The following is a 21,908-nucleotide window of genomic DNA, read 5'->3' as shown; positions in this document are numbered from 1 at the left end:
GTGTGGGGGTGAAGGCAGACCCCGTACCTGTGGAGCTGCCTCAGGGGCACATGAGAAATGTGTGGGCTCATAGTGCAGACTGTTGCCGCCAATCTGCCACAAACACCTAGAAAGGAAATCTGAAGGAAGAATTCAAAGAGGGTTTCCGTGTTCATGGCCTGAAGTGAAGTGAAGTGAAAGTCTCTCAGTCGTGTCTGACTCTTTGCAACCCTATGGACTATACAGTCCATGGAATTCTCCAGGCCAGAATACTGGAGTGGGGAGCCTTTCCCTTCTCCAGGGGATCTTCCCAGCCCAGGGATCGAACCCAGGTCTCCTGCATTGTGGTCAGATTTCTTTACTGGCTGAGTCACAGGGAAGCTCATTCATGGCCTATGAGTTTAAAAACAAAGGCTTGGTGGTGGTTTTAAATTTAGGCAGCGTTGAGGCTCTCCCAACTGCTGGGTTGACCGCTTAGAAGGCTCTAGGTGTGCCCTGAAAATTTCAGATTGTCCACTGATTGTAAATATATATAGACTCAGACATCTTTCTAGATGTGTTACAGGTTACGCTGCAGTTCAGGAGGTTTTTACTCTTTGTTTTTTTTAAACAGTTTTATGTATGTATTTGCTTTTGGCTGTGCCGGGTCTTCGTTGCTGCGGGCTTTTCTCCAGCTTCGGTGAGCAGGGCGCACTCTGCTCGTGTGCAGGCTGCTGCTTATGCTGGTTTCTCTTGCTGCACACAGGTTTCAGTAGTTGAGGCTCGCGGGCTCAACAGTGGCGGTGCATGGACTCAGGTGCTCCACGGCAAGTGGGATCGTCCAGACCAGGAAGCGAACCCATGTCCCCTGCGTTGCAAAGTGGACTCAACCACTGGACCACTGGGGAAGCCCTTATTCCTCATTCTTTTCCTTCCTCCCAACGTGATGTCGTTGATCTGAGTTCTTAGTTCCTGAGGGGCTGCTTGTCTGCTGTTTATTGAGCTGCGCTTGGCTCCCAGGGCCACGGAGCGGGGTGAGGAGGGCCACGGTTATCCAGGGGAGCCTTACTGAGGGCCTGGCTGCTCGGTGCTTACTGGGAAAGGGAGCAAAGACTGTATAGTGGCTGGTGCTGCGGAGTGTGCCCTTAGGGGAGAAAACGTGCCCCTGCTCCCTCTCCTCTGCTCCCCTTCCCACTCATTCATCCCTCCCCCCTCACACCTGCTCACTTCTGATTCATTTGCTCACTGGTTGCCTCACTCATTGTTGTGCGTCTGTGTTGTCCCAGAGCCTGGGGAAGCCTGGGGCCTATGCTGTCCAGGAAAGGGGGCGGCTCTATCCCTTCAGATGAGGCTGTGCTGTGAGCTGGCCTTGCAGGGCGGGCAGGCGTTTGAAAGATAAAATGGAGGTGGGGTGGGGATGGGGGGTTGTTAATCCCAGGCGGTGGGAGTAGTGTGGACACAGGGGTGAGGCCGGAAAGTACCAGGGTCCCTTCAGAGGATGTGGCATAATTGGATTTGCCCAGGGTGGGGGGCAGTGGGGCGAGGGTGAGGTCTGGACAGGTGGGTGGGGCTAATTGCAGACCCCCCTCCCCCCCACCCACAACCCCCTAGTCTGGCCTGAAGGATGGAGGGACAGCCTTGGGAGGGCATCGGGCTGGAGGTGCCCACCGCCCAGCATCACACGGAACCCTCACCCACGTGGTTCCTGGATGCTGAGACAGTGGGGCTGCAAATCCTCCGTGGAGTTTGAATGTTTCTGTGGGTTCCCTGTAATCATTTCCATATTTTCTTCTTTTTCTCACTGGGGGCATTTCCTAGTGTTCTTATTTAAGCATAAAATAAGGCATGCCCTGGGGCTTCCCTGGCAGTCCCAGTGGTTAATACTCTGGTCAGATGGTAAATAATCTGCCTGTGTTGCAAGAGACGCGGGTTCAATCCCTGGGTCGGGAAGACTCCCTGGAGGAGAGCATGACAACCCACTCCAGTATTTTTGCCTGGAGAATCCCATGGACAGAAGAGCCTGGCAGACTGCAGTCTGTGGGGTTGCAAAGAGTTGGACACAACTGGGCAACTAACACACACACACACACTCCAATGCTGTGGCACGGGTTCAATCACTGGTAGGGAAATAAAATCCTGCATGCCAGGTGAAAAACTGAGAGTGTTTTTGCAGGCAGATTTCTTACCATCAGAACCACCAGGGAAGGAAGCCATGCTGCGTGAGGTCTGACTGAAAAAACAAGCAAAGAAAACCCCCCCAAACAAAAATAAAAAACCAAGGCATACCAACACACTTTTGATTCTGTTAGAAAGCTTTGTCTCATAGGATCTAGAATTTTAGGCCTTAGGTTTCGGGAATGCCAAGTGTTTACATTTTGGGGCTGCTTTTACTGGAATGAGCTGGTCTCTTCCCAATGGGACTCCTTGGTAGAACCTACTGTTAGTGTCTGTCTTTTTATTTATGTTTTCAACTCTGAAAGTGAGAAGTGAAAGTGTTAGTTGCTCAGTTGTGTCTGACTCTTTGCAACCCCATGGACTTTGCAACCTCAGGACTGTAACCTGCCAGGCTCCTCTGTCCATGGAATTTTCCAGGCAAGAATACTGGAGTGGGTAGCCATTCTCTTTCCCTTCTCCAAGGGATCTTCCCAACCCTCGGGTTGAACCCAGGTCTCCTGCATTGCAGGCAGATTTATTTACCACCTGAGCCACCATCTCTAGGGGGTACTTTATCACCAATAGCTGTGTGAGGATTATGTTTCAATGCTGAATTACCTTACAGAGAGGTTTGATGACAAAAGTCATTCTGTGGTTGTCTTTACCTGAAACTCCCCACCCTGGCTTTTGTGTAAAGCTACATTTCGTGTCGTGGTGAGTTTTGTTTAAAACAAGGAGCCTCGGTGCATTCAGAAGCCAGCTCTCTGCTTCTCTGTGCTGTCATGAGTTACTGCTCTCACAGTGGAACCGTATGATCGTCCGTCCTGACGTCCATCAATCACGGAATGTGTTTGTGTTCAGACATGAACTCTTCTCAGCCTTGCAAAATTGGTATCAGTGCAGCAAATTGGTGTGTGGAAGAACAGCAGGTGGCGGTTAGAAGCTTGGGGGTTTTCTCCTCACTGATTTAACATTAGCCATTTAAGATTTTAATCTTCAGAGCACTAAGGTCAGTGCTTCATAAAATTGCAGATCAAACTGTGGCATCTCAAGTGGCACACCATTTAGAAATCTTCCTTAAATTACCAAAAAAAAAAAAAAAAAAAGGAAGAAAGAAAAAATAAGGGGAATGCATGATGGCTTGTTTTGTTCCCAAGACATAGGACATAATCCTCCAGCTCTGTGGCTTTTTATTCTGATGGGAGGGAAATGAGACTATTGTAACTTACTGTCAGGATGGTGCCTTAGCAGTGCCAGCTCTGTGCTAAGTGGTGTTTAGAACACAGAGCTGCTGAATCCTTGGCCAGAATTCATCTGGAGTCTACAAGCAGGCTGTGAACGCATGGGCCATTCCAAGTGGGAGAAACCTTCCGTTCCCACGAGGAGTAAAGGGAGAACACACAACTGACCTGCGTGGTTGAACGGATACAGCTCCAGGCCAAGTGCCCTGCTCTTTTATTCGCAAAGGATGTCAGAGACAAAAGTCAGAGCCCCAAGTTGTATCCTCAGCACAATAGCAGGAATTCTCGGGTCTTTATCTGGTTGGAGTGAGTCAGGGCATGTGTGACATGCTATCTAAAGTTAGGCTTAGTTGAGCCCAAGGACCTTCTCTTCTGAGTAGCACATACTGGAGTCAGGTCTGCAGATGGTAATCAAAAGAGAGGAGTGGTCTCAGATACAGACCTGGGACAGTGTGCCAGACGAGGGTGACAGGCATTTGGAGGTGTTCATGTTGTTGAGTCCAAGCTTGTGCTACTCTCTGCATGACAGGCCAGCATATCAAAAGATGAGTTGCTGGGGCAAGGAACAGTGACTTTATTCAGGAAGCCGGCAGACTGAGAAGATGATGAACTAGGGTTCCAAAGAACCCACCTTATCTGAGATAGAATTCAGACTTCTTTTATGTTTAAAGGGAAGTCGGTGCCGTTGGTTGATGTTTAAAGGGAAGGCAGTGTCCTTGGTTGTGACAAACTTCTTACTGTAGGAATCCTTTGTTCTTGCATCTGTCCACCTAGGTCGAGTCATGATGTTCCTGTGATTCTCCAGGATTCATATTATTCTTTGTTCTGCAACTTCTTATCTCTATGTGAATGGAAAAGTTATATTCTTAAATGTTGGCCTGGGCGTTTGAAGTAGACCCAAAGAGGTGTGGCGTGGTCCTTGAGAGTGTTGAGATTGAGGAGTAGTTTGAGCGGCTACGTAAGTGTCCATGCACAGAGCGGAAAAGCCCTTCAAGGACACCCAGCCTCATGTCAGAGAGGTGATATCCTGCTTTTGGTTGTTTGGTACGCTACCTGCTATAGAAAATAATGGGACAGCTTACAATAAAAGTGCAGGCCCAACACAATGAGAATGATGAACAGAACCAGGAAGGAAGGGCTAGGAAATAGATTTCAGGTAGTTCTCAGTTTCCTGGCAGCCAGAACAAGGAGAGCAATTGCTGGGGTGAGGGCTGCTCAGTTGAAGGAAGGCAAGCTCCACGTCCTCCTGGCAGCTGTGTGTTCATCAGAATATATGCTGGAGTGTTTTGCCAGCCTGGTGCTGGACTGGGGGGGGGCAGGGTCTGGTTGGGGAAGTGGGGCCTGGCTGGGGGCGGAGTCGGGTGGGGGCGGAGTCTGGGTGGGAGGAGGTCTGGCCAGGGGCGGGGCCTGGGGGCGGAGTCTGGCTGGGAGGCAGTCTGGCTGGGGGCGGGGTCTGAGTGGGGACGCGGTCTGGCTGGGGGTGAAATCTAGGAGGGGTTGCGTGGCGAAGGGCACGTCCTTGCCTGGCAGAGTCATCCTGGTTGATTCGGAAATTTCTCTTGGAAAGTTGAGGATTATGATGTTAGACGGTGGCTTCGGAAAGCCAGTTCTTCTGGAGGCCAGAGCAGTATGGTGGGTATTTCCTGCACCTGCTTTTGAGGGTAGTTGGTGGGAAGGACTTTCCTTTCCCGGGTGACTTCAGTGTACAGACCTGTAAGGACAGGTCCTGTACCCCCTCCACACCAGCACGTTCCCCTAAACCCGGGTTTTGTGGGTGGGTGTGATGCACTCTTTGGGCACCCCTCCCACACTGGAGACACTGCCCAGGCTAAGACTTGGCTAAAATATTCCTATTTCTCCACTGGGGGACATTTTGACTCTTGTGTAAGCCATATTCTCTGGTGGAAGTAAACCCTGTGGATGGTGGCAAATATCTAAAAAACCTTATTTTTTGGCTTACTTTCTTTCCTCCCAGAACCATCACCCCCCTTTATTTTACTTATTATTGAAGTATAGTTGAATTGTAATGTTGTGTTAATTACTGCTGTACAGCAAAATGACTGAGTTATACGTACATGCTGCTGCTGCTGCTAAGTCGCTTCAGTCGTGTCCGACTCTGTGCGACCCCATAGACGGCAGCCCACCAGGCTCCGCCGTCCCTGGGATTCTCCAGGCAAGAACACTGGAGTGGGTTGTCAGTTCTTTCTCCAATGCATGAAAGCGAAAAGTGCAAGTGAAGTTGCTCGTCTTGTCCGACTCTTAGTGACCCCATAGACTGCAGCCTTCCAGGCTCCTCTGTCCATGGGATTTTCCAGGCAAGGGTACTGGAGTGGGGTGCCATTGCCTTCTCCATATACGTACATAAACACTTTTAAATATTCTTTTCCTTTATGGTTTATCACAGGTTTTTGAATATAGTTTCCAGTGCTACACAGTAGGACTTTGTTTATTCATTCTATACATAAGTTTGCATGTATTAATCCCAAACTCTCAATCCAAAGGTAATTTGGCTTTTCGGAAAAAACCTAAGAAAAGACCTTCTTACCCACGTCACTGTTAACAGGAGTTAATGGAAATGGATGTTAGCGTATGACATTTCTTTTAGGGTGTTTAAAAAAAAATTGATTTTAAGTCTAAGAATGCCTGTCTCATTCTTTTAGATGAAATGACAGTTTTCATCATTACAGAGCCAAGCAGGAAAGGAAACTGATTAAAGAGAAAGATAAGTGGAACCAAACACTTCGGTTGTAAAAGAGGCATGGCTTCTGGGGATGTTGAGTGTGGCCCAGCTGTGTTTCTCCCGGGCCGTGTCCTCCTTAGGGCCCATGAATGGCTGAACTCAGAACAAGGCTTTTGCAATCTGCGCCTTCTGAATACGGGTTTTGTCCTGTTGGCTTAATTTGCATTTGGTGTCTGGAGTGCCTGGTCGCGGAAAGAGCTGATGCTTTGTTTTGGGTAATGAGGGCTGAGGTTTCAAATCAGTGCTTCTAGGTTTACTCAAGTGTCACTTAAGTAACAGGCCACCGTGTTTCCATCGCACTGAGGACCTGTGGGCCTCCGTGTGCAAATCAGATATTTGTGTATCTGCACTTCAGTAGCCCACAGAATGGCATCATGAAAGAGAGAACTGCATTCAAAATTGTTTCTATTATATGAATTTTTGTTGGAGGACAGATGCCTTTTTAAACTTCTTCAGATGCTTGGTCCTGCCCTTGTCAATTATTTTGTAGCAAGTGTCAAGAGTAAACCAGGAGAAGGGGAGGAGCCAGTGTAGAAGACTTTTTCCTGTTTAATTTGGTGCTTCTTGGAAAGTCGGTGAATTATTCATGATGAAATGAATGGGGATATTATCTTAAATTAGTTTAGAAGCAAGTGGTTAACCCTCTTACTGAGCTACCCATGTCGATCTGCCTGCCAGGGAGCTTAACAACCATGGAGAGTCTGTGTATCGTATTCCTTGATTGGTTGGTTATGTAGTGACTTCATCCCAAGCCCGATTTTATCCTTTTCTCTGTTTTTCTTTTCCTAAACATTTTTTTCCAAGCTGCCAATAATTCATTTGGAAATAGTGTTGGGTGTACAGTTTCCTTTCTCCTCTGGCTCCTTCTCCGCTTCCCAACACTGCACCAGGATAACATATCCCTTGCGTTAGAGGCGGTACCTAGTGGAGGGTCAAGCACTTGGAGAACTGAGCCCATGTGTCTGTCTACAGAAGCACGGGTCCTGGAAAGTCTCAAAAAAGCAAAACAAAACAGACAGTTACTCATCACCTGAAACTTGCCATTTTATAACCTGAAAATTTTGGCCTCTGCATCTGTGTGACAAAAATTCTGTACAGTGAATAGTATGCATTTTTAGGGAATTCTTGCTCAGGGCCTTCTCGTAGGCCCAATGTTGAGATCATTTTGTTTTCCTTCTGAAAATATGTGTGGTCAAATAAAATAGGCCATATACAAATGTAATATGGAAACGTTGAACCTCTGGCCGTTGCTTTCCAGCTGCTCAGCCTTTGTTCCCGGGCCCCAAACCAGCCCGTGATCTGGTGTCTGAGGTCACAGGGGACAAGAAAGGTGGAAGATGCTCGTCACGAGGGTCGGGCTGAGCTGGCTTGTGCCCCCTGGGCGCTCAGTGGCTGTGGGTCCAGAACCCACTGAGTGGGACGGAGAGCAGGCCCTGCATTTTGTGTATTGATTTCTCTGGTGGCGCTGATTTCACTGCAGTGCTGCTCATTCTCACACTACTAACTATACACGATCTATGAATTGTGCGTAAATGTGTGTATATAAGTTTACATTACTATGTTGTTGTTCAGTTGCTAAGTCGTGTCCAACTCTTTTGCAAACTCATGGACTGTAGCCCACCAGGCTCCTCTGTCTGTGGGATTTTCCAGGCAAGAATACTGGAGTGGGTTGCCATTTCCTTCTCCAGGGGATCTTCTTGACCCACGGATCAAACCCACGTCTCCTGTAGTGTAGTGGCAGGCAGGTTCTTTACCACTGGGCCTCCTGGGAAAGCCCTTATATTACTGTATGCCCACGTATGTAGACATTCCTCACTTTGCACAGTTCTGGTGATGCAGCAGCTTGTGACCGTGCATTAAATAATACCAGTCCCTTAACACAATTCAAATTTCATTTATTCCAGTGTGTTAACTGAACTGTGAGTAATTGCATAAAAAACACTGTTTAATGCTCATGTTTCAGTTCACAAATCGCTATATAAATAACAGATGTGCCTTGTGGTCAGTGACCAACCACACCACTTCCTGTAGTCTCTTGGTGATTGGTCATTGCACACGACACTCAGTTCTTGCACAGACAGCAAAGTGTGTGTTAGGGTTTCTGCCTTGTCCTCCTGTGATAAACCAGTGTGACATGTTACAAAAACGTCAAAAACTGCAAGGGAATAGGCTAACTTAAGACCAGGGTGCAGCAAAGGAGTTAAACGTTGGAAGGGAAATTCAGGGTGGAGTAACTGCTCAATGGGTACAGGGTTTCCTGGAGTGATGAAAATGTTTCAAAACTAGATAGAGGTTGTGCTTATACACAACCTTGTGAATGTACTAAGTGCCTTTGAGTTGTTTGCTTCAAAACGTTTAATGTGAATTCAATTAAGAAATACAGTTGTCCCCCTATATCTTCTGGGAATTGATTTGTTCCAGGACCCATGAGGATAGCAAAATCCAGGCATGCTCAAGTCTCTTATATAGAATGGCATAATATTTGCATATAACCTCCATACATCTACCTATGTACACTTGAAACTATTTCTAGATTACTTATAATACCTAATACAGTGTAAATGCTATGTAAATTGTTGCCGGCATGCTGCAAATTCAAGTTTTGCATTTTGGAACCTTCTGGAATTTTTTTCAACCAAATGTTTTCAGTCTGTGGTTGGCTGAATCCGAGGATATTGAACCCTTGGATGTAGACGCCCGACTGTATAAGAGCTGGCCAAGGTATAGACAAGGTGCTTCCTTGTATTGTTAATTATGCTCTAAGAAGCTGGCATTTTTAAACTATTCATGATATGTTTTTAACAAAGAAAACATTTCAATGCTCAGTGTTTCAAATGGTAGGAGTTTTACTGTGTGTAAAAATTTCCCTATACACTGGCAAGAGTGTTTAATATTTTAACAAGTTTTTAGAGGTCACAGAACAATTGTGGTTTTTTCCAATGATAAGGTAGCTTTGCAAGGTTTCGGTTTGCGTGGTCATTTTCATTACAACGGTACAAGTCGAGGGCTCCCTGTGTACATAAGTTACCATATGCATACATGGTAATTGATGTGCCCATCGTTGCTATAACCACCACTCTGCCTGTGAGCATTCTGAGCTGTGTCCTCTATGGCAGACAGGTGTGCTGAGCTTCTCGGAAAAGCAGAGAAAGCTAGAGGTGGGATAGTAACAGGTCGGTTGGTGGACCCTCATCTCCTTCTAGGAAAGGGAAGGTCAAGATCAGCAGGCATTGTTGTTTAGTTGCTAAATCGTGTCTTTTGCAACCCCATGGACTGTAAGCCCACCAGGCTCCTCTGTCCTTGGGATTTCGCAGGCAAGAATACTGGAGTGGGTTGCCATTTCCGTCTCCAGGGGACCTTCCGGACCCAGAGATTGAACCCAATCTGCATCTCCTGCAATGGCAGACAGTTCTTTACCTTTGAGCCACCAGCGACGCCTCCAGCAGGCATTAGGAACTGATGAAAAATCCTGGCTTACGAGGTGTGGATAGACATCAGCTACCTGGGGGGAGAGGGGCGCGGAGGGGGCAGGCTGACAGCTATGTGACTGGCAGCTGAAAGAAATGGTCGCCCTGTACGTGTCCTGGCTTCTGGAAATTTGGCAGCAAAGAGACCGTAGGGTGAGACGTCTGATGCCCAGGAATGCCACCATGCACCATCGTGACACTGTATAGCATTCATTCATTTTTGAGTTGCTGTTGAGGATCCCTCCTCCCCATCTCTTGCTTTCCCCGCATTACGGTACAGGCTATGCTTGTGTTACTATGCAGGTAGCACGCGACCTTCCCCAGCAGACCAAGACTTTTGAGGGTAGGGAAGTGCATCTTATTCTTTGAGGCTTATTCGTCGAGGCTTCTGGACCTGGCAGTGCATAGTAGCAGCTTAATAAATACTTAGACCCCCTGGAGAAGGAAATGGCAGCCCCCTCCAGTACTCTTGCTTGGAGAATTCCATGGACAGAGGAGCCTGGTGGGCTACAGTCCATGGGGTCGGAAACAGTCGGACACAAGTGAATAACACTTTCAAAGAATGTTATAGAAAATCAAGATTTCAGTCTAAATTTTTTAAATTAACAAAGGAATCTGTTTGTTTTACTTGGGGATCATTGGTAATGTTTTCTAGCCCAAGTTGCTTTTTTTCCCCTAGGCCATGTGTTTATTTTTTCACTCCTGTTTCTTATTTATATTATGAAAATAAGGAAATAGGTGGTATTGATCCTGGCCTTGTGTCACAGGTCAGTGTGATACTGTGAAGCTGACTCCAGCACCTAACAGCCCAAACCGTCTCACTACATCTTAGTTTTAGGGAACCAAATTGAATGACTCCAGGGTTTTTGTTGTTGTGTTTTCAAATGGTGCTTTTTGAAAGAAAGAAATACAAAAGGTGACCCATGAGAAATGATCTGGTGAAGGTCGCAGTCTGTGATGTTGACCGACTAGCTTGTCAAGCACTTGTTTTGCATTTTCCAGGGGTCAGCCTTCCAGAGCCATTAGATTTCAAGAACTGTCCTGAGAAAGGGATGTGTGAGAGGAGCCACTGCTGGCTGCCTCGGCTTGCAGCACAGCGAAGGCCACGTTGCCCAGTAGTAAGAGCCGTCCTCAGGCTGGCTTTGGGTGTGTCCAGTGAGAGGAAAGGCCTGCCTTTTCCTGGAGGCCCAGTCCAGATGTCGGGGTCACTCATGGGGATGACCTCCCGATGCGGGGGTGTCCCTGCTACAGGAGTGGCCTTGAGTCCTGAGATGCCATCCAGGTCAGTTTCCCGATGGGGACCTTGTGTCCAGAACTGTGGATGGAGTTTATTCTGGGGTCATGGGAGTTCCTTTATATTTGCTCTTAAGTCTTGCCTCTTTAGCTCTAGCTCAGGGTTTTAATATCTTAGCTGAAGCTTAGGTATTTAAGATAATTTGGAACCTGCCACTTTGGGGCAGTTACCAAAAATCTCCTGAAAGCTGCCGCTCTTGGAGAGGTCACAGGTGCCCAGTTGTTCAGTCTCCTGAGAACCAGGTGCTGGGGATTCAAGAGTTAGATGCAGACCTCGCCCTCTGGGTGGAGGAATCAGGGGTGGTGGTCACGGTCAGAGCCAGGCTGCCTGGTTAAGGTCCCCTTCTACTTCTCACATGTGAGTTTGGGCAAATCTTCTATAAAGCAGGCTAAGGAAGAACTCATGTTAGGGGTGTTATGAGGATTAAATAATTTTTCAAAATTGAAATATAGTTGATCTACAGTAATATGTGTTACAGGTGTACAATATAGTGACTCACAACTTTTAAAGGTTATATTCCATTTCTAGTTATGGTATTTGCTATATTGCCAGTGTTGTACGATATATTCTTGGAGCTTATTTTATACCTAATGGTTTATGCCACTTAATCCCGTACCTCTCGTCTGCCCCTCCTCCTCCCCTCTCTCCACTGGTAACCACTAGTTCTCTATATCTGTGGAGGATTCAATGAATTAATGTATATAAAGTGTTGAGAGTAGTGCTGGGCAGATGGTAAGTTTTTTAAAACCATAGTTATTATTATAGAAATAAAGTACATTAACATTCTCCATCACGTTTAATTCTCAACAGTCATGCACAGCATGTGGTGTCCTGCCTGTTTTTTGTTGAGAATTTCAACCACTTGCCCCAAGTCACAGGGTTGGAAAGGGGCTGAGACAGGATCTGAACTTGTCCCCAAACCATTCCCTCTCTGCGTCTTGGCTGACGTGGCCGGAGAATGATAAGGAAACATGTTAACCCTGTTTGTGCTGCCATGACAAGGTAGTACAGTTTGGATGGGTTACATAACAGACGCTTATTTTCTCGCAGTTCTGGAGGCTGGAAGTCCAAAGTCAAGTTTGTCTGCAGCCTTGATTCCGTCTTTGGGCCCTTGCCTTGGCTTGTAGATGGTTGGTCTTTCCGTGTCTTCACAGGGTCTTTCCTTTGTGCGAGTTTCCTCCTATACAGGCACCTTGCTTGATCCAACTGATGATGCTGGATGAGCACCTGCTCTGATGACTTCATGTGAACATAGTTACCTCTTTAAACACACTCTGTCTAAATACAGTCTCCTTCTGAGGTTCTGGAAGTTAGGGTTTCAACCTGTGAATTTTCAGAAGAGACAATTCAGTCCATAACAGGAAATGAAAGTGAAAGTGAAGTCGCTTAGTCATGCCCGACTCTTTGTGACCCCATGAACTGTAGCCCACTAGGCTCCTCCATCCATGGGATTCTCCAGGCAAAAGTACTGGGGTGGGTTGCCATTTCCTTCTCCAGAGGATCTTCCTGACCCAGGGATCCAACGTGGGTCTCCCGCATTGTAGGCAGATGCTTTACTGTCTGAGCCACCATGAGTAATCAAAACCAGAGGAAGTGAACACCCAGATATCAAAAACGGATATGAAGGCAGAATCAGGGAATGGTGGGCCCAGTGGAGGCAGATTTTTGATACCAGACATGGTTTTCATAGTAGCCGGTCACAGACAAAGAGGAAGGAGCTCTTTGTGCGATAAGAGGAGCGTCGCCGGGATACAGTGATCTGGGATCAGCAGACACATGATTGATTCGAGCTTGGTGCGTTAGAAGAGGTCCTGAGGGGGCTTCCCTGGTGGTCGGTGGTCAAGACTCTGCACTTCCAAGGCAGTGGGTTTGATCTCTTGTTAGGGAACCGAGATCCCACATGCTGCGTGGCATGGGCTTCCCTGGTGGTCAGTGGTCAAGACTCCGCACCTTCCAAGGCAGTGGGTTTGATCTCTCGTTAGGGAACTGGGACCCCACATGCTGCCTGGCATGCCCACCCCTACCTACCCCCCCACCCCCGCCAATAAAAAAGATCCTGGGTGGCTGTCTGTGGGTGCTAAACAGCAGCCTGAGACACGGTGTGTTGTTCTGAAAGACATCAGAGTCCATCATCAAGCAGATGTGTATGGAGCAGGAAATGACAGACAGGGTCATAACACGGTCTTACCAGGGGAGAGTTGGTCCCAATGCCTTTTACTCCAGAGTTGTTTGAGTTTATGGCTGTAGAAAAACAGGTGATGTAAATTTTCTAAAATTAAAGTTCCTAAGTATGCCTTAGTTTTCTTATTAATAAATGTTATTATTTTAATCACCAAATTGTGGAGTAGTGGAGCTTAAATTTGGAGGTAAGACCATCTGGGTTTAAATCTCGGCTTTGTCACTAGCCTTGTCAGATTTACCATATGACACAAATTGGCAGAGTTTCAATTTCCTCAGCTGTGAGAAGTGGGTGATTATACATATTTCAGTGGGTTGGCAGAGTGTGTACATGCGGTAATATATGTGAGGGTTCTAGTCGTGCTGTCTTTCCCGTGGGGCACAGTCTTTAAGATTATCCAAGGAGATGGAGGGGAGTCCCTGGTGGTCCAGTGGTTCCAAAGAAGCACAGCCTGGGTGTGATCCCTGGTCTGGGAACGAAGACCCTGCAAGCCACATGATACGGCCAAAAGAAAAAAAAAAAAAGTGGAAAGTTGATGGAGGATATAGTTATGCAGATAAATTAGAGGCCTTAAAATTTTTTTTTTAACAAGAGAGGAGAAGAAATGTCAGCTTTGGATTAATATTCTCATTCATTCAATAACAAAAAAAAAGTCTGACATAGAAAAATTACCAGTACCAAAGAGAAAAGGGAGAAAGGATAAATTAGGAGCGTGCGATTAACACATACAAACTATACATAAAATAGATAAGCAACAAGTATTTATAACAAAGGGAATTTAGTATTTTGTAATAACCTGTAAAGGAAAGTAATCTGGAAATATATATATAAATAACTGAAAAAAAGAAAAGGTCTGAGAAACAGTGATTGGAAAAAGATCGGCCCCTGCCCTCGGCAAGCTTCCAGGCCAGCTGAGGGGGACCAGGAGGGTGTAAGCACTGCCCACCAGGTTTGCTTGTGCAGCTCTGCAGGTATTAAAGAGGGCTGCTCTGAGAAAAAGGAGTTTGGCAGGAAGAGTTTCACAGGGGAGCAAGTACTTGAATTAAAATCTGAATATTGGGGAGAAATCACCCAGAGTGGAAAATTTCTCAGACAGTAGTAATGGCGTGTCTGGAGATACAGGAGGGGGTGCATGGCATGGTTGAAAAGCAGCAGTTTAGGGTGTCCGTGTGCCACATGGGGATAGAGGAGAGCAAGACCGGACATGAAAAGGGGACAGATCACAGGCAGTGTGAAGCCGCTGAGATATTCTGATTGGGCGGCGATAATAGTAGCAGTTGAGAAAGACTCAACTGATGGTGTCACAGGATGGTTTGGAGCGGAGGCAAGATGCATGCTGATGAAGAGTTTTAGAAAGGCTTTATGATGATCCAGATGAGACCACGGTCCTAAACTAGGGCTGTAGCTACTGGAGTCTGGAGAAGAGCACCACTTCCAGAGCTGTTGAGGGGGCTGGTGTTCGGATGGATGTGGCTGGGGTGGAGATGACTCTGGGTTTCTGTTGGTGGCTTGGGTGTCTAGGTGGATAATGGAGCCATTCATACAGAGGCTGGGGAGGAGAGAAGGGGAGCAGATACTGTGCTGATCTTTGATTGGATGACCTGGAGGTGCCTGGGGACAGTACAGGTCCTTCTTTCCCACAGGTAGCTGGCCAATGCCTCCATCTGGAATTGTGTACATATGGAAAGGACAGTGAATGCAAGTGCCTGTCTCTGGACGGTTGGCCCCGAGGAATAGAGCTTGAGATTTGGTGTCTAGGGGTGTCACCATTGCTCACAAATGTCTAGATCTTTCCTCTTTAGGATCAGTTCAGTTCAGTCACTCAGTTGTGTCTGACTCTTTGCAACCCCATGGACTGTAGCACACCAGGCTTCCTTGTCCGTCACCAACTCCCAAAGCTTGCTCAAACTCAGGTCCATTGAGTCGGTGATGCCATCCAACCATCTCATCCTCTGCCTTCTCCTCCTGCCTTCAGTCTTTCCCAGCATCAGGGTCTTTCCCAATGAGTCAGTTCTTCACATCATGTGGCCAAAGTATTGGAGCTTCAGCTTCAGCATCAGTCCTTCCAATGAATATTCCGGACTGATCTCCTTTACAATTGACTGGTTGGATCTCCTTGCAGTCCATGGGACTCTCAAGGGTCTTCTCCAACACCACAGTTCAGAAGCATCAATTCTTCTGCACTCAGTTTTCTTTATAGTCCAACTCTCACATCCATACATGACTACTGGAAAAACCATAGCTTTGACTAGATGGACCTTTGTTAGCAAAGTAATGTCTTTACTTTTTAGTATGCTGTCTAGGTTGGTCATAGCTTTTCTCCCAAGGAATGAGCATCTTTTAATTTCATGGTTGCAGTCACCATCTGCAGTGATTTTGGAGACCCCCAAAATAAAGTGTTTCACTGTTTCATTGTTTCCCCATCTATTTCCCATGAAGTGATGGGACTGGATGCCATGATCTTAGTTTTCTGAATGTTGAGTTTTAAATCAACTTTTTCACTCTTCAGGATAGTTGGTGGAATTACATCTCCCTGCCCCAGTGAGCCCAGGTGTGGTCACAAGACCACCTTTAATTAGAAACAGAACAGATGAGGCTCCAGGTAGGTTTTGTGCCAAGGCAGGACTCAGAGGAGTGATCTCTGCTGAGAGGCCTGGGGATGGTCCAGAGGGCAGCCCAGCTGCGCTGTAGGGCTGGGTCCTCGAGTGAGCTCAGTGTCAGCACAGACCAGAGCCTTGTTTAAGTTGTGATGGACCTCTACTCATAGCTAAACCATTGTTTTAGGCTTTTAAGGTGATGTTGAAATATTAGTGATGGGTTTCTAGCATATCTTGGTCCTTCCTAACTCAGGTTGTTTTATAAGAGGCTGAACCTTACTAGTTTTCCTTTTCTGAACTATAAATCAGTTTTGAACTTACTTTTTGTCATTATATGCTTATGACTATGTGAGTACAGGAACATGTAGGCAAATGTCGCTTTGACCAAGAACATTTCTTTTGTTACTGTTAGCCTTCAACTAGAAGTATATTTAATGAACTAAATGTTGTAATGCACTTGCCCTTTTTTAAAAACAGCTTTATGGAGACAGAATTCCCAAAGCATACAGTACACCCATTTAAAGTGTGCAGTTCACTGGCTTTCACTCTCTGTGCAGTTCACAGAATTATACAACTGTCCTCACAATTGTAAGGTATTTTTATTACCTGGAATGAAACCCCATCTCCAGACCTCTCACACATCCCCTTCCCAGAAAAGAGAGTTTCTAACTGGCTTTCTGTTTCTATGAGTTTGCCTGTTGCAGACATTTCAGAGAAGCTGGACCACACACTCCGTGGTCCTTTGTGACTGGCTTCCTACGCTCGGCATGTTCTCAAGGCTCACGCGTGTTGCACCCTGTGTCAGTACTTCATTACCTTTTACTGTCGAATAATGTTTCACGGTGTGGAATATAGTCTGTAATATAACTATTACAACCCTGCTGTAAAACTGCTTTGTCGGTTAGACATTTGGGGTGTTCCCAGTTTTTTGAACTGTGGATAATTCTCCTGTGAAAGCCCATGTATATTCTTGTACAGTCTCATAGGAGCTATTCTGCAAACATGTTTGCATTTCTGTTGAGCTTATAACTAGGAGTGGAGTTGCTGGGCCATGTGCTGACTCTGTGTTTCAGGTCAGTCGCTCAGTCGTGTCCGACTCTCTGCGACCCCACAGACTGCAGCACGCCAGGCCTCCCTGTCCATCACCAACTCCGAGTTCACTCAAACTCACGTCCATTGAGTCGGTGATGCCATCCAACCATCTCATCCTCTGTCATCCCCTTCTCCCTTCTTCAATCTTTCCTAGCATCAGGGTCTTTTCAAATGAGTCAGCTCTTCGCATCAGGTGGCCAAAATATTGGAGTTTCAGCTTCAGTATCAGTCCTTCCAATGAATATTCAGGACTGATTTCCTGTAGGATGGGCTGGTTGGATCTCCTTGCTGTCCACGGGACTCTCAAGAGTCTTCTCCAGCACCACAGTTCAATAGCATCAATTCTTTGGTGCTCAGCTTTCTTTATAGTCCAACTCTCACATCCATACATGATTACTGGAAAATCCATAGCCTTGACTAGACGGACCTTTGTTTAATCCTTTGAAAAAACTGACAGGTTTTTCCCGAAAGCAGCTGGAACATCCTGCGTCCCCCTGCCCAGTGGTGTGTGAGTCCTCCACGTCCATGCCGACACTTGTTATAGTCCATCTTTGATTAGAGCTGTCCCAGCAGGTAGCGTGTGCTGCTGTAAATCATTGAACAGGGAGCTCTGATACCCCGGTTCTGTTCTCCTGTCTCTGCACATTCTTTCGGTCACTGGCAACTCATGCTTTTACAACTGTGCAGATTTGTCAGCTTTCCAGCGGGTAGGTTTCATAGGAAGTGCTTCCTCCCAGTACTGGACCCACATGCTCAGTTTAAAATGTGATATTTTGCTCAATGTTAGTTTCTTGAGCTTAAACAATTGGCAAGTCCAGTGGCTTTTCTTTGAGAAACTTTCCAGTTTAAACAAGTTTAAATTGAAATGAGAATTAACTTGCTTTGCCACAAAAAGTCCCATCTGTCACTGTACTTAATTGAGAAACTTTGGTGGTGGTTCCTGTTTGTCTTCATTCTTAAAAAAAAAATTTTTTTTGTATCTTTTGGCCATTCCACAAGGCATGTGGGATCTTAGTTCCCCAACCAGGGATTGAACCTGCGTCACTTTCACTGAAAGCCTGGAATCTTAACCACTGGACCATCAGGGAAGTCCCTGTCTTCATTCTTTAGCTGGCTTCAGTTTGTGATGGGTAAAATTAAATAGGGTTTTCAGTGTATACAGCTGAATATTTATTTTGTAAAACCACATAATATTTAGAGATAAGAACCTTCTGGAGTTCATGTGTTGAGTGAATGTGCTTTACTGAATGACTAGTCTGCCATGGTGTTCAGATAGGGTTTCTGTCTTCATGGAGTGTATCTTCTGGTTGAGGGCAGATCTTAAGGGAAAAAGGTAGATGGGTTACAAAATAAAACAGGGCTGTCAAAGCAAATCTCTGCAGGAGCATGCTGGGTGCTTGCATGTTGTGTTTTGCTTTGTGTTTGTTGGGGGATGTGTTGGGAAGGACCTCTGTGAGGAAGTGACTCTTTAGCTGAGACCCAGAGGCAGGAGAGGGGCTTTCTGAAGCTGGGAGGCTCTGGTGGGTTGGAGGAACTGAAATAGTATGTGGGGCACTGGGAAGGAAAAAGACCAAGGTAGTGGCCACACTGGGTGGTTCCTTGTGGAGCAGCTGCAAATAATTTGAACTTTATTCAAGATGTTGTGAGATAGCACTGAAGGGTTGTAAGCAGGGAAGTGGCATCATCTGATTTAATAGAAAACATCTCAAATGGATTACAGTGGGAGGGGGGGCGGGGAGATGGCAAGAATGGGTGCAGGGACAAGTTACAGATTGAGGTAGGAAGGTCAGGGGTCAGATCTACCTGCCGAGGAGCCCACGTTGAGGTGTTCTCGGAGCTGAGCCCCGGACTTGGGGCTTGAGCACTCTAGCTTTACTCTTCCTTTTTCAAGAAGATGTGTATATGTATACTTCTAGACTCGACGTAGGTCCCATCTCCTTATTTCTGTTGCAGGGAGATACCTCCTTTAATGGGCTTCCCAGGTGTCGCTAGTGGTAAAGAACTCGCTTGCCAATGCAAGAGATGCAAGAGATATAGGTTCGATCCCTGGGTCAGGAAGATCTGGTAGGGGGGTGGGGGGGGAATAGCAACTTTCTCCAGTCTTCTTGCCTGGAGAATTCCATGGACAGAGGACACACCCACACTCCCACACACCCACACCCCTCCTCGAACATCTGTAGTAAACACACTGGCAAAGACAAGGCAGACGTGCCATCTTTGAGCTTTCAGGGGCTTGCTATCTCTTAAGCGAATATTTGAATGACCCTTCCATAATTAAAATTTATCAAGCAAATCAGAAAATGTGTTTTCCCGAGCTTCTTAGACTTGGGCAGATTTGTTGTTATTTACATGGGGAGCTGAAGTATGGCTCCCAGTGACAGTTTTGCTGTTGGGCAGTGTTTGTAAGGTAAAGACATTTTTTTTTTTCCTTGTTGGAATCACTTGGAAGATTTTTCTGAAAGCCTTTATCTTTCTTCTCTTGCTTTTTAAGACCCAGTATGTCCTTTTGCCTCTGCTTGTGTGCTAAGTCACTTTAGTCATGCCTGACTCTTGGTGACCCTGTGGACTGTAGCCCGCCAGGCTCCGCCTTCCATGGGATTCTCCAGGCAAAAATACTGGAGGGGGTTGCCATGCCCTCCTCCAGGGGATCATCCTGACCCAGGGATCGAACCTGAGTCTCTTAGGTCTCCTGAATTGGCAGGTGGGTTCTTAACCATGAGCACCACCTGGGAAGCCCCCTTGTCTTTTTGCCTAGCACTCACCATAGACCCGGAGAAGGCAATGGCACCCCACTCCAGTCCTCTTGCCTGGAAAATCCCATGGACGGAGGAGCCTGGTGGGCTGCAGTCCATGGGGTCACGAAGAATCGGACGCGACTGAGCGACTTCACTTTCACTTTTCACTTTCATGCATTGGAGAAGGAAATGGCAACCCGCTCCAGTGTTCTTGCTTGGAGAATCCCAGGGATGGTGGAGCCTGGTGGGCTGCCGTCTATGGGATCACACAGAGTAAGACATGACTGACGCGACTTAGCAGCAGCATCATAGACCAGAAAAAGGAGCCATAGACCTTCTGTGGGATTGAAGATGGGTTTTCCATGGTTAGTGTAGAAAAATCAACACAAATTTGGTGGTTTCAAACAACACGAACTTCAGATCTTCTAGCTCTGTAGGTTAGCAGTCCCGCATGGGTCTCATGGGGCCAAAATCAAGGCTGCATCAAACCCGGGACTCCAGGCCTGAGGCCCTTGCCCTTTCCAGCTTCCGTGGGAGACCTCCATCCATGGGCTCACGGCTTCCCTCTGCCGTGCTGAAAGCCAGGCGTGTGGCCCTCCAACCAGCCCTCGATCATAGGCATGCAGGGTCTTGGGTCCATGGTGTGGCCCATTGCACTGTGCTGCAGACTCTAGTTGTGGCGCGTGGCCTCCATGGTTGAGGCGCTGGCTTAGTTGCTTTGTGGCATGAGGGATCTGAGTTCCCCACTCAGGGATAGAACCTTCGTCCCCTGCACCGCAAGGTGAACGCTTAACCGCTGAACCACCCGGGAAGCCCCTCCCTTTTCCATTCCGAAGATCCCTTGTGAGGACATTGTGCTCATCTGAATAATCCAGGGTAACTGTATTTTAAGGTTGATTGGTGGCCCGCCTTAACTCCTTGTCTTTCTCTGACTTGAGGTCGTTGTGAGTCCCTGGGATTAGGACGTGGCCGTCTTTGGGGGCCGTTATTCTGCCTGCCGTGGCAGGAGCCTTCGTCTTTCTGACGCTAGGAAATTTTTCCAGTGCTTGCTTTTTTGTCTTTTCACTTGATTCCTGTTGGTATCTACCTTAGATTCTCCCCTCCCCTCCCCAGCCCTGCCTTTCTGGGCACTCAGTAGGTGCTTTAAGATCACAGACTGGAAATACCTTCTGGAATGTGTCTGAGCTCACCCTGGAATTCGTCAGTGGCTTGGAGGATGGTGGAGGTTTTTGAAGCTGTGACTAGGAGAGATGGAATCTGCTTAGGTTTGGATTTTTTGTGAAGACTGGTTTGTTGCGGAAGCATGAAGGCTTACCTTGTGTTCTTCTCATGAACGCAGCATATTAAAGCAGCACAAGAGAGGCCCAGGAGTCCTCCCAAGATTAATGTAAAGGTTTTTCATGGCTGCAGAAGTTTTTGAAAAATAATCAGACTGTGATTTTCAGTGCTTGGGTTGGGAAGGGTGCTAACACCGTCTTAATGGAGAACCAGGAATTATGATATGATTTTAGGATCTTTGAAAGAATGACCTGGGACTTCCCGGCTGGTCCAGTGGTTAAGACTCTGCACTCCCAATGCAGGGATTCGATCCCTGCTCAGGGGACCAGGATCCCACATGCCATGTGGTGTGGCCAGAAAACAGAAAAGAAAGACTTGTTTTCTTTGTCAGTTCAGTTGAATAGCTCCTTAGCGGAGAGAGCACACGTCCTGGATGGACAGGGTGTACGACAGTGCAGTTGGGACAAAGGGGACTTGAGCCATGGGTAAAGGAGCGCACAGCCGGGAATATCGTCCATACCAGGTTAGCAGGTTCTGTTTGAGTGTCACGTTTTGTGCAACCTTGACCATCAGACCTTGGAACATAATTCTTTTGCTTCTGCTAAGAGACTAGAAAAATCAATGCGCTGTGTCTGTCTGGCAGGCCCGAGACAATACTCTACCTTTGGAACTTCAGGTTTGGGTTGGAGGCGGGAGGTTATCCGAGGGGAAATGCATTTAGACCGAAAGATTCCTAGATGACTCAGTCTTACCCAGGACTGCCAAGTTTTCCCCCAGACTGCCGTGTTCCCTCTCGGCAGTCCCTGCCCTGTGTGAGCGCCTGGCACCGTCCGCGGCACGCCTCCTTGGTCCCTGAGTGGCTTAGGCTGGCGTCCAGCTGGGCACAGTGATGAGCTGGCGCGTCTGGTTATTTCGGCACGCTCAGGATTGCATCGCTGCCTTGTAGATTTGTCCAGTGAGCATTGTCTGTGGGTCACTAAATCGGCCATAAAATCATTTCACTTCCAGAAATGGAAAATCAGAGTCGTCGTTAACATACTGGGTTTCTTAAGCTCAGAGGTAAAGAGCCACGAACTTTCCCCAAAGCTTTCTCAAGGGTGGTTTTGGTTAAGCTGTGGTTGTCAGAGGTGCAGTTTTCTGAGAGCTCCCTAGGCCTGCCGCATCAGCATTTAT

The 21,908-nt window shown here is 47.0% G+C and overlaps 1 protein-coding gene and 1 long non-coding RNA gene across 5 annotated transcripts in view; both read left to right on the top strand.

Moving 5' to 3' along the window:
• The window catches only part of NEDD4L (NEDD4 like E3 ubiquitin protein ligase), a 370,199-nt gene that overhangs the window by 46,867 nt on the left and 301,424 nt on the right, over positions 1–21,908 (top strand). The window lies entirely within an intron of this gene.
• On the top strand, positions 705–13,685 carry LOC120880897. Its single transcript, XR_005725150.1, has 2 exons — positions 705–1,846; positions 13,465–13,685. It is a non-coding gene; the product is annotated as an uncharacterized LOC120880897 (long non-coding RNA).

This window comes from Oryx dammah, unplaced genomic scaffold (genome assembly GCF_014754425.2).
Source record: "Oryx dammah isolate SB20612 unplaced genomic scaffold, SCBI_Odam_1.1 HiC_scaffold_22, whole genome shotgun sequence".
NCBI lineage: Eukaryota > Metazoa > Chordata > Mammalia > Artiodactyla > Bovidae > Oryx > Oryx dammah.
Note: the sequence above shows the minus strand (reverse complement) of the source record. Positions and strands in the feature narration are given on the sequence as shown.